Genomic DNA, 11,335 nt, shown 5'->3' on the forward strand with positions numbered 1-11,335 from the left:
AGAATCTCCCCCACAAGATTGTCATATGCGAGTTTCCAAATTCTACTCCCAAAACTATGCTTTAAAATATGCTCTTGGTGGTTTGCATTCTGAAATCCAGTCCACGTTTTCTCAAAGACTCTTGTGAACAGAGCTTCTGCTCAACATTTCCTAGCAGATCCAGTTCAGGATTTTACACCAACCCCTTTCAGAACTTTTGGTCTTAAATGCTTCTACACAAACTCTAAGATCCAGCCACTGATGTACATGATTATTTCAAGTAATGTCGCACACATGTCACACCACTGCAGATATCTTTCTGGCCTCTCATGATCTGATGTTTTTCCAACTCTCTGCACCTTCAGTGAGTTGTGATCTGTTCTTGTTTCTCTTTCCACTGTTAATTTAACTCCAGCCTTCTTGAAAAACTCTCTCTGTCCCAGTTCCCTGGTTATCTGGACTGTAACTTGTTCCTCAGGAAACTTGCATCATGGCATTGCCCTTCTCCTGTCAAGTTTCTCCTTATTGAGTTGAGAGTGGTTCTCTCCTCAGCGATCTGGTTCCAACTGCTGTGGCTTTCCGTTAAAATAAATCTATGAACAAAGGAAAGCTTTTTTTTATCCTTATGAGGCCCCAGTTGCAAAGCAACCATTTATTCTTCTCCCGGCTTTTATTTACTTTTCACGTTTCAACCCTCTACAAGCACAATAGAATCACAGTTGGAACTTAACCAATCCCAATTTTGTCCAGAATGATTCTAACTAGAAAAGTCCCTTCCAGGCACATGAACATTAAACTAAACTGACTAAAAATTATACCTTATTTGTATTTACCTATGCTAATATAAATTGTTTAAAACTGCCTTTGTTTTCCTAACACCTCCCTAAACATCTCTGCTAGTTTCCTATTTTCCTATCTTTCCTCCTCATAAATGCTATATAAAACCTGCCTCTTTGAACAAGCCTTTTGTCTTCTGAGTTAATATCTCCTTTGTGGCTCAGTGTCAAATGTACCATAACGCTTTGTTGAAGACCCTCAGGACATTTTATTGCATTAGGCACTACCTGAATGTAAACTTCTATTGCTGAGATTTTCTCAGCAATAAATTGTCAATAAAGACAATCGCGTTAATTCCAACTCAAATCAGAAAGAACATGAGCCATGATTATCAATGAGTCGGGAGATAGGCCTCTCCTACCCCTCTGCAATTTCCATGAGACACAACAAAGTCGGAATAAAGAGTCATGGCGCACAGCACCTCGCAAGAATCACAAACCCCATTCTGCATGAAGGGACTTCTTAAAATGCTGGATCAAAAGAACCTCCACATGCTCCCTAAGCCAAGCACTGCATTTCCACCCTTGCCCTACGTTGAGCTATTTACACAATAATAGACACGATACACCGCATAGAACCAAACAACTTTCCTTCATTTGATTACAAGCCAAGAGAGGTGTCAATCATCCAGACCCTTGAAAGTATTAACAACAAAAACTACAGATGCTTGAAACCACTTAATATTGCGTAAATAAATATTGTGAAATTATCAGCAGTGATCAGAGAGTCGGAATTGTCAATCAAACAATGTTTTATGTGGGACACAGCTGTTTCAACAGGCATAATAGCCCCATTTTGTATACCAACGTGACAGCCCAGACAACTATTACTCTTATTGAAACACCTGTGCCACAAGGAACAAATTGTTTTGGTGATAACTCAGGTACTCTGATCTCTGCTGTGAGTTTTACCACGGCTGTTTACACTACCTTAAGTGGTTTCAAGAGTTTATGGTTTTTGCTATTGATATTTCAAAGAGTCAAGATGATTCGCATTTTTATCAGCTTGTGGTGAAGTGACCTTTTTATTCCAACATATGGAAGAAAGAAATGAATCAATTACTTTTCAAAAACATTTTTTCAACATATTTCACTGTCGCGATAGGGTTCATCGGCTTTATAGTAGGTCAATAGTGGGCATGGAAGTACCATAACATGGCATGGGAAGCATGAGGGACCATGGGGTTGGAAGGGCAGAGCTTGACACAGGAGACATTAGGAGACATGGGGGTTGATGGTTAGCATAAGGTGGCATGGATAGGGCATGGGGGGGGGGGTGTTTGGAGGGTGAGGGGTGAGGAATTGAGTGCCTCGCAAGGCAGGCAGACCAAAACAAGAATTTGTCTGACTCCCGCAACCCACCTTGAGGATAAAATCCAGGCCATAATCTCTGGTTTGCACCAGTGAGAGATTGTGGGGGGTGAGTGTTATCAACATAGAATGATCAAGTGAAGAATGTATTTTGGAGAAATATATTGGAGAGTTGTAGCAGTGTTCGTTCTGCGACCGAAAGTTAAGGGCTGAATACCTTATTCTGTATTGTTAATTGCAATTTAAAGAGGGGGCAATCAAATTGCTGTGCAGAACGTATACAGAATTCTCCCAAGCACCCACCAAAGGGCTTGATGGCAAGCGTGTGGTTGGGGGAGGGAGGTGTTGGAATATGACGGGGGGCCCAGAAATTGTTTTCACACTGACGTGAATTTAACAATGGGGGTTTTCCGCTGCTGCCTGCCATGGCAGATCAGAAAACCGCCAGAAGTCAGCGCAAAACTAATGTTTAGCCCAGTCACAGGATTAAGGCCTGACCTCCCCCACCACCACGAGATACTCCACAACACAGGCCGAAAAACACATTAGTATGAAGCTCATTTGGCCTTTGGAACAACATGCCTCCAGGGTTCAGGATAGAAGCTGCCCGCAACCCTGGATCCTGGGACATCACAGCAGTTGGTTGGGGGCGATATCTGCAGGTGGACATTCCAGATTCGGTGTTCTAGAGGAGGTCCATTTTCCAGCTTCGGAATGTTCCAGAAGATCCATCTTCATTTCAGTTTTTTTTTTAATTTAGAGTACCCAATTCATTTTTTCCAATTAATCCACCTACCTTGCACATCTTTGGGTTGTGGGGGAGAAACCCACGCAGACACGGGAAGAATGTGCAAACACCACACGGACAGTGACCAAGAGCCGGGATCGAACCTGGGACCTTGGCACCATGAGACTGGTGCACCACTGCACCACCGTGCTGCCCACATCTTCATTTTCAAGATCTCCACCTTCTTTCGTTAATCGTGGATCAGTGGTGCATTTTCGATATGGCATCTGGACACGACTGAGGACCATGGGCCATCAGTCCTGCCCTGCCATGGAATCTGCTTTGAAACATCCAGGTGCATAATTAATAGGTCCGGGCCGGAAGATTAGGCGAGTTTTCCAGTCGCCCTCCATAGCGGGAAACACTCCAAAATGTGGAATAAAACGTATTGTTTTTAAAATATATCTTACATTTGGTGCTATGATGAGTTGTGCATAAAGGCTCTGCGTACGTAAGGTTGGCGCAGACTCGATGGGCCGAATGGCCTCCTTCTGCACTGTAGGGATTCTATGTACGGTACTAGAGTCTGGAGAATTTCTAGATAATGAGTTGGTGATTTGAAGCCTCTGAGTTTGATAGGTTGATGTTTAAAATGATTGGATTAAGTCTCCAGACCTTGAATAATCCTTGAATGTACTGAAGGGGCCATTGTGTTCATTAAACCGTATGTAATCATTGTTTCAGAATGGGAAAGATTATTTGCTGAAATTTCACAATAAATAATCCATGCCTCTAGAGGCTGTAAATTCAGTATGTTTTGAATATTTTGGAGTACAGGTACAGTAGGATCCCCCAGAATGTCAGAGAGGACGACATAGATCTGAACTAATCTACCATGAAAGCTAATTGACTGGGAACCCTGGTACATTTCTGCATCCCAAACTCTTCCACCCTCACCAAAGCAGACAGGAATCAGCCAAAGCATCTAACAGAATAGGATTCATCTTGCGCCAAAAAAGCAAAATCTGAAATAAATATAGAAAATGCTGGAAACATTCAGTAAGGCCATGCACGGTCATTGGCCTAAAGCACCAATCTGACCTGCTTCTCTCCAAAGATATTACCTGACCTGCTGAGCGCATCCAGCATTGTTCAGTATTATTTCACTCTGAATTACCCTTACCTGAAAGGGAATCATGGGCTCTCTTTTGAATTGGGTCATCAGGAAAATCTGGCAGTTACGCATGAGTCTTGAGTCACTCCAGTCATGAAGGATCATGCAACCTTTACTTGTTGTTCAAATTCCCACCCTTGAGGTGTGCTCTCTTGCTTGCAAACATTATGAATGGCAGAAGTGCAAGTCCATCCCAATCCTGGGAGAGATTTGTAAAATGCTTTATTCATGATCATGAGGTATTGTATGCGTACAGTTTGTTAATGTATCAGCAATTACAACCTTTGTCTATTACATTGTTTAGCCAATTGCATCGTTAAAGACGTGTGATGATCAGTCGCTCAACCTCCAAAAGAGCATAAATGGACACAGCAGGAACAGCCGGGTGAGGAGGTTGTTACTCTACTGTGCTGTCTGAAGAACAAACTTCTTCAGACAAAGCCAAAAGACGAGTTTCTATATCATTCCTCCACCGTTTGCTAGTATTAAACTTAACGCAGTACACCTGGAACTCTCAAAATCAATTGTGTAACAACTACCAATTCCATTTTTGGATTTTTTTTTCATCTTAAACAAAATAGTTGTGTTGCCTCCCATCTTCGATAATGATATAATGTGCAGTGTTTAGTTCAGGCGAGTACAAATGGCCTAATGAGAATCTCCTGTCATTGCTGCACAAAATGAAATGCTTACGATAAGCCGGTGTCTTAATAACATCCGTTAGCACTTGAACTGAATCAGGCAAGAAAATGTATATACTGTGAAAGCGTATTTCACTCCCATCCAAAAAGGAGTGTAATTGGTGCAAAGACTAAACTGCCATTCCAAGACAAAGCAACTACGGAGAAATGGGTTCAGCACTACAATTCTTTGCAGTATCACTAAGTGGTGCAATCATTTTCTACTTTTCAGCCGAACAAGAATAAATAATAAGTAAACAAAATACAAATAGTAGCATCAACGCATGGCTCAAAGTTCAAACACCAGTCAAATGGCAGGCAAATTGCTTTTGTTCGGCTTTATCTGATCTTCAATGCAATATTACTCAGTGAACAATAATGCAAATCCATCTTGTAAAGTGAATTCTGCTATTCTTAAAGTGCAGCATTTTTCGATCGCTATGATTGCCCCCTTCTATACTTCATTTTGAAACTGTTTTAAACCAGGAAGCCATAAAAAAAATGCCTAAAAATGTCACAATGGCTTTTATTCTGAATGGGTTTGTAACTGCTCCACCAGTCATTCCGAACTTCCACTACAATAATACCATGCTCTGATTAAACAGAAGGTATTATCTGAGACAGATTGCAGAGAAGTGGGAGAAGATTTTCAATGGAGATGAAAATTATGCAGTTGCAATAATGAGCAGTAGATCAGAAGTTTTCCATGTGGGCGACAAGTTGAAAACCTGTCTGACGATAATAGCGTTAATCTGATTTTGCACCTACTGTGGTCAGAGAATTGAAAATAACAATTCACCTCTTAATTGGCGAGGGAACAGCCCAGTGTGAAAGCAAATGTTGGAATATGTTGCTCCATATAGCTAAACTGCAATTTGTGCAGACTTAACTGATCACTGGCTGGCAATGACAGAGATTTTACAATTGACCTTGGTCTCTTTGGCCTAGCCAGGCTGGTTGTTCCTCCCAATCACTGTCCAGCGCATCCTTTTAGAAGGTGCAGATCAGGCTTTGGAGGGGAGATTTCCTCTGTGGGTAATGCATACCAAGATCAAAAGCACATTCTTTATAAATAGTGAACTTCCAACGATGTCTTCTCCAAAATCTCCAATGGAGTGTAGGAAAACTGGAAGAGCTGAAAACAGCTATCATCACAAGCTGTGAAGAAACCATTGGATGCAGGATCAGGAAGTACCAAAAAATGGTTCGACGAGAGCGACCACACCGTACAAGACCTCATCGACATGTGGAGGAAAGCTTTCAGCACCTGACAAAATGACATAAACAGCAAGACAAAGAAGAGAGCGCATCAAGCAGCAAAGGCGGAGGTACAAAGAAGAACTGGGAAAATCAAGAACCAATGGTTGCTGAGAAAGCTAAGGAGCTGCAACTACTCGCCGGTAAACATGACATCTGGGTCTTCTTCAGGGCCACCAAGCCAATATATGGAACCAACACCCTCAGCCTCAAACCGGTGTAGAGTAATGACAGAATCCTCTTGAGAGACTGAGAAAACATCAGATTCTGATGGAGAAAATTCCTAAACTGTGATGAAATCATAAATGAGGACGTATTTGAGAAAATCCCCCAACTCCCCGTCAAAGATGATCTTGGAGTCCCACCAAGTGTGTGACCTCCTTCTGCACTGTAGGGATTCGATGATGTTGAAGCCGCTATTCATGAAGTTTGGAAAAGCAGCAGAAGTGGATAAGATTCCAGTGGCGATTTTCAGACTTGGTGGAGAGGAGATCATGCGTCACCTCCATCAGCTGTTCCTGAAAATCTGGGAAAAGAAGACATTCCTGTCGACCTCGGGTATGCATCATCGCCACTGTATTCAAGAAAGGAGACAAAGTGGACTGTGGGAACTACCAAGGAATCAGTGACGAAAATAAGATAGAAACGGTTGACGTCAAGATTGGAGTCAAGCAGGGATGTGGCATCGCCCCCAACCTTTTCTCCATCTTTATTGCCACCTTGTTAGGAACAAGCTTTCCAGTGGAGTGGACATCATCTACCGGATGGACAGAAAACGTTTTAAAATCAATCAGTTTAAATCCAAGAAGAAAATAACAATGGCATTGCTTGTGGAACTTCAGCATGCAGATGACATCACCATTTCCATTGTCTCAGAGGGGAATTTCCAAGCCATGCTTGGCACCTTTGCAGAAACACAGCAAAGAGTCAGTCTCAACCTCAACCTCAAGAAAACGCAAGTCCTTTACCAACCCGGCCCAAGGTAAAATCTGGCCTCTCCGTCCATCAAGATCAATGGAGAAACCCTACCAAACATGGAACACTTCCCTTACCTGGGGAGCAACGTTTCCTCTAAGGTTGACATCGATGTGGAGGATTCCGCACTTTCCGGGCGGCCCGGCACCGGAGTGGTTCACGCCACTCCTCGGCGCCAGTACGGCCCGCCCCGACGGGTAGGGGAGAATCCCGGCCATGGTGTTTCTTAGGTGGACAATCATACTCAATAGCAAGTGATCGCCAAAGAAGAAGGTCAGAGAATTGAAAATAATAGTTCACCTCTTAATTGGTAAGAGCAAATGTTAACATATTTTCATAGAATTTACAGTGCAGAAGGAGGCCATTTAGCCCATCGAGTCTGCACTGGCCCTTTGAAAGAGCACTCCATTTAAGCCTACACTTCCAACCTATCTCCATAACCCAGTAGCCCCACCCAATCTTTTTGGACACTGAGGGCAATTTAGCATGTCCAATCCACCTAACCTGCACATCTTTGGACTGTGGGAGGAAACCGGAGCAGCCAGAGGAAACCCACGCAGACATGGGGAGAACGTGCAGACTTCGCACAGACAGTGACCCAAGCCAGGAATCGAACCCGGGACCCTGGAGCTGTGAAGCAACTGTGCTAACCACTGTGCTACCATGCTGCTCTAATGTTATAATTTTGCTCCATAACGCTAAACTGCAATTTGTGCAGACTTAGCTGATCATTGGCTGGCAATAATAGAGATTTATTGACTTGTGACTTGGCGTGCCAGCCAGGCTGCTTATTTCTCCTGATTGCTGTCCAATATCCCCTTTTGGAAGGTGCAGATCAGTGGCTGCCGAGCTTAGGAGGGGAGATTCTCTCTGTGTTTCATGCATATCAAGATCAAGAGCATGTTCTTGAAATAGGTTGAGAATTTTGTGATATAAAACCCACACAGAATTTGTTTCCTCGTCGACAAGGACAAGATTAACCCAGGCAATGATGCCCCTCTCCCTTAAATCAGCCAGCTGGTGCTGACTCTCTAGTGCTCACACTTGAAGGGTGGCCTCTCTGATGGGTTACTGGAGGGCTTGGGGGGAATATTATAGTACGGATTGAGTCATGGACTTCATACTAATTGGCATGTTGAATCCCCGGGGCGACGTGAGAATCGCACCCCGTCACCGGCTTCCCCATTCTCCGGCGGCGATTCGCGGGGGGGATCTGACCCCGGGGTGGCCTCCATGATGGCCTTGCCTGCAATCAGGGCCTATCGATCGGCGGGCGGGTTGTTTCCGTGGGGGCCTATTTTACTCCACGCCCAGTCCCTATCGGGCTCCGCCATATTGCCGGGGCCGGCGCGGAAAAGGGAACACCCGTGGATGCACGGAAATACGCCGGCCCTTGCGCGCTTGCGCGGAATCATGCCGGCCGTTCTGCACATGAGCGAAGTTGCGCGGGCCATTCCGCGCCGGCTGGAGCTGCTGCGGCGCCAACCTAGCCCCCTAGGAAGGGAAGCAGTCCCCATTATTGGGGACCTTTGACGCTGGAGTGGTTGGCGCCGCTTTTCACGCCGGCGTGGAGACATAGCCCCATTATTGGAGAATCCCGCCCACAGTTACGCTGGAGGTGGTACAACTAATGTTGACTAGATTGGTCCCTGGAATCAATGATGAGGGGCTGAGGAAATCAGACTTATATTCTCTAGAGTTTAGAAGAACGAGAGGCAATCTCATTTGAAATCTACAAAATTTTACAGCCGCTTCATAGGGTGGATGCTGAGAGATCGTTTCCACTTGTCGGAGAATGTAAAACACGGGGCACAGTCTCAGGAAATGGTGCCGGTTAGGGCAGCATGGTGGTGCAGTGGGTTAGCACTGCAGCCTCATGGTGCCGAGGTCCTAGGTTCAATCCCGGCTCTGGGTCACTGTCCATGTGGAGTTTGCACATTCTCCCCGTGTTTGCGTGGGTTTCACCCCCACAACCCAAAGATGTGCAGGCTAGGTGGATTGACCACGCTAAATTGCCCCTTAATTGGAAAAAATTAATTGGGTACTCTAAATTTATGTAAAAAAAAAGGAAATGGTGTCTGTCATTTAGGACTGAGATGAGGGGAAATTACTTCACACAAAGGGTTGTGAATCTTTGGAATTCTCTACCCTAGTGGGTTGTGGGCTCTTCATCGTTGAATATATGTAAAGCTGGGTCGACATATGTTTGGTCTCAGGGAGTTGAGGGATGTGCATTCTAACCTTGTTCATCTCATGGAGGTTAGAATTTTTTTAAAGTGGAAAAGTGATGCTTCAGTTGCACAGACCCATGATCAGTCCTATCTGGTATGCTGTGTTCATCTTTGACCCCCAAACCATAGGAAATATATAATTCCCTTGGCAGGGGTACAGCGCAGACTGACACCAGAACCTAAAATGGTGAAATTATGCAGCAGGATTCACAAATACGGCTTGTATTCTCTTGAATTGAGAAAGTTGAAGAATTATCTAATTAATAATAATAATAATAACAACCTTTTGTTGTCACAAGTATGAAGTTACTGTGAAAAGCCCCTAGTCGCCACAATCCAGCACCTGTTCGGGTAAACTGGTACGGGAATTGAACCCGCGCTGCTGGCCTTGTTCTGCATCACAAACCAGCTGTCTAGCCCACTGAGCTAAACCAACCCTTTGAGATGTTTAAAACAACAAAGGAATTTGATCAAGTAGATAAAGGTAAATGGAGGTGAGGTGCAGACCAGCCGCGATCTAACTAGACAACAGAACAGCCTCAAAGGATTGAATTGTTTCCTGTTTCTCGATCTTCTTACCACTAAACACTTTACCTAAATTTTTCTTCACCCTTCCCTACCTCTCTTTCATTGGCTCAGCATGCCTCTTTTGTTTTTAAATTCTGTGAAACGCTTTTGAATGTTATTCTGTATTCAAGGTGCTATACAAATGCAAGGTGTGGTTGAGCGATTTGTAAACTGCTCTGTTTCAGTTAGTACCAATGTCTTTGATCATTCATTTCTTCTTTCTAAAATCACACACCATCTGCTGTGTAAATAAAATGCTGAATAAAGGAAATGCATAAATTCACTTCAGCAGCAGCAGTGTTTTTGGCTGTAAACTCCAGCTTTATGCAAAGCACACACTAAAAAGATTGAACGACAGTCTGAAAAATTACAGAGCAAATTACAGAGGTAATTTGGGGAGATGAAGATGAAGTATTCGGAGCACATGCTTACATTGTTGCTGGCTAATACAAAACTACATAACATAGCATGGACATTTGTGCAGCTGATTAAACAGATTGTTGAGTACATTTGAACCTTTAACAATGAACAGTAAACTTAGGCTGGTGGATAGAACACCCGTTGCTTCCTGGTTCGTTTTCTTTACTTTGATTGGACGGACTGTATAACAGGCGACCAGTCCTGCACACCAAGCTTACTGCCTGGTGCTGATAGTGCAAAGACATTCTATAACACTGGTTATCACAGGGCATGCTTCTTCTGCATTCAATGTCATGACAATGATCAAACTAAACAGGCTTTTCATCAAAATTATTTGAATTTTCACTTGTTTCGACAGATGCAAATATCCTAACTACTTGATCCAATTGTTAAAATTCCTTATGACCACTGTAGCTTTAGGAGAAATGGTGAGGGTGGTTGAAGTTTATCCGAGCTTTGTCACTTTCTTGGGCGCAAAATAAGATCCACGACCTACATGTGACCAAAACACGCACAAAATATGTTGGTTTGCTAGATGGGCAGGTCCCTGCCTGAAACGATGCCAGGCTCTGCCAGTGTATATAGCTGACCTGACACCCACTTCAGACTTCTTTGCTAAACTGGATCACGTCTACATCAGGCATTGCCTCTTGAGAACATAAGAAGAATAAGGACATAAGAAAAGAAGCAGGAATAGACCATCCAACCCCTTGAGCCTGTTTCATCATTCGTGACAATCATGGCAGATCTTCAGCCTCACCTCCATTTTCCTGCCTGCTTCCCATATCCCTTAATTGCCGGCGTGATGAAAAAATGTCTCAGCTTTAAATATATTCATTGATAATGCATCCACACCTCTCTCCAGTAAAGAATTTCAAGGTATGGAGATATTTCTCCTCATCTCCATCCTAAATGATTATCCCCTTCAGAAAGTATACTTTATTCATAAAATATGTGAAAGCACGTATCATAACAGTTCAACTGACCAGTTTATTTCAAGACAGTACATGAGATGCCTCTCTACACTTCTTTGCAGGTTACTACTAACAATGTACAATTACCAGCGGTTAGCACTGCTGCCTCCCGGGTTCGATCCCAGCCCAGGGTCATTGTCCGTATGGAGTTTTCACATTCTCCCCATGGGTGTGGGTCTCACCCCCACAACCCAAAAAGAGGTT

At 43.7% G+C, this 11,335-nt stretch overlaps 1 protein-coding gene across 2 annotated transcripts in view; it reads right to left on the minus strand.

Moving 5' to 3' along the window:
- The window catches only part of cdh13 (cadherin 13, H-cadherin (heart)), a 1,126,050-nt gene that overhangs the window by 709,738 nt on the left and 404,977 nt on the right, over positions 1-11,335 (minus strand). The gene's annotated exons all lie outside the window — the stretch shown is intronic.

Source organism: Scyliorhinus canicula, chromosome 9, assembly GCF_902713615.1.
Source record: "Scyliorhinus canicula chromosome 9, sScyCan1.1, whole genome shotgun sequence".
In the NCBI taxonomy this organism is placed as follows: Eukaryota; Metazoa; Chordata; class Chondrichthyes; order Carcharhiniformes; family Scyliorhinidae; genus Scyliorhinus; species Scyliorhinus canicula.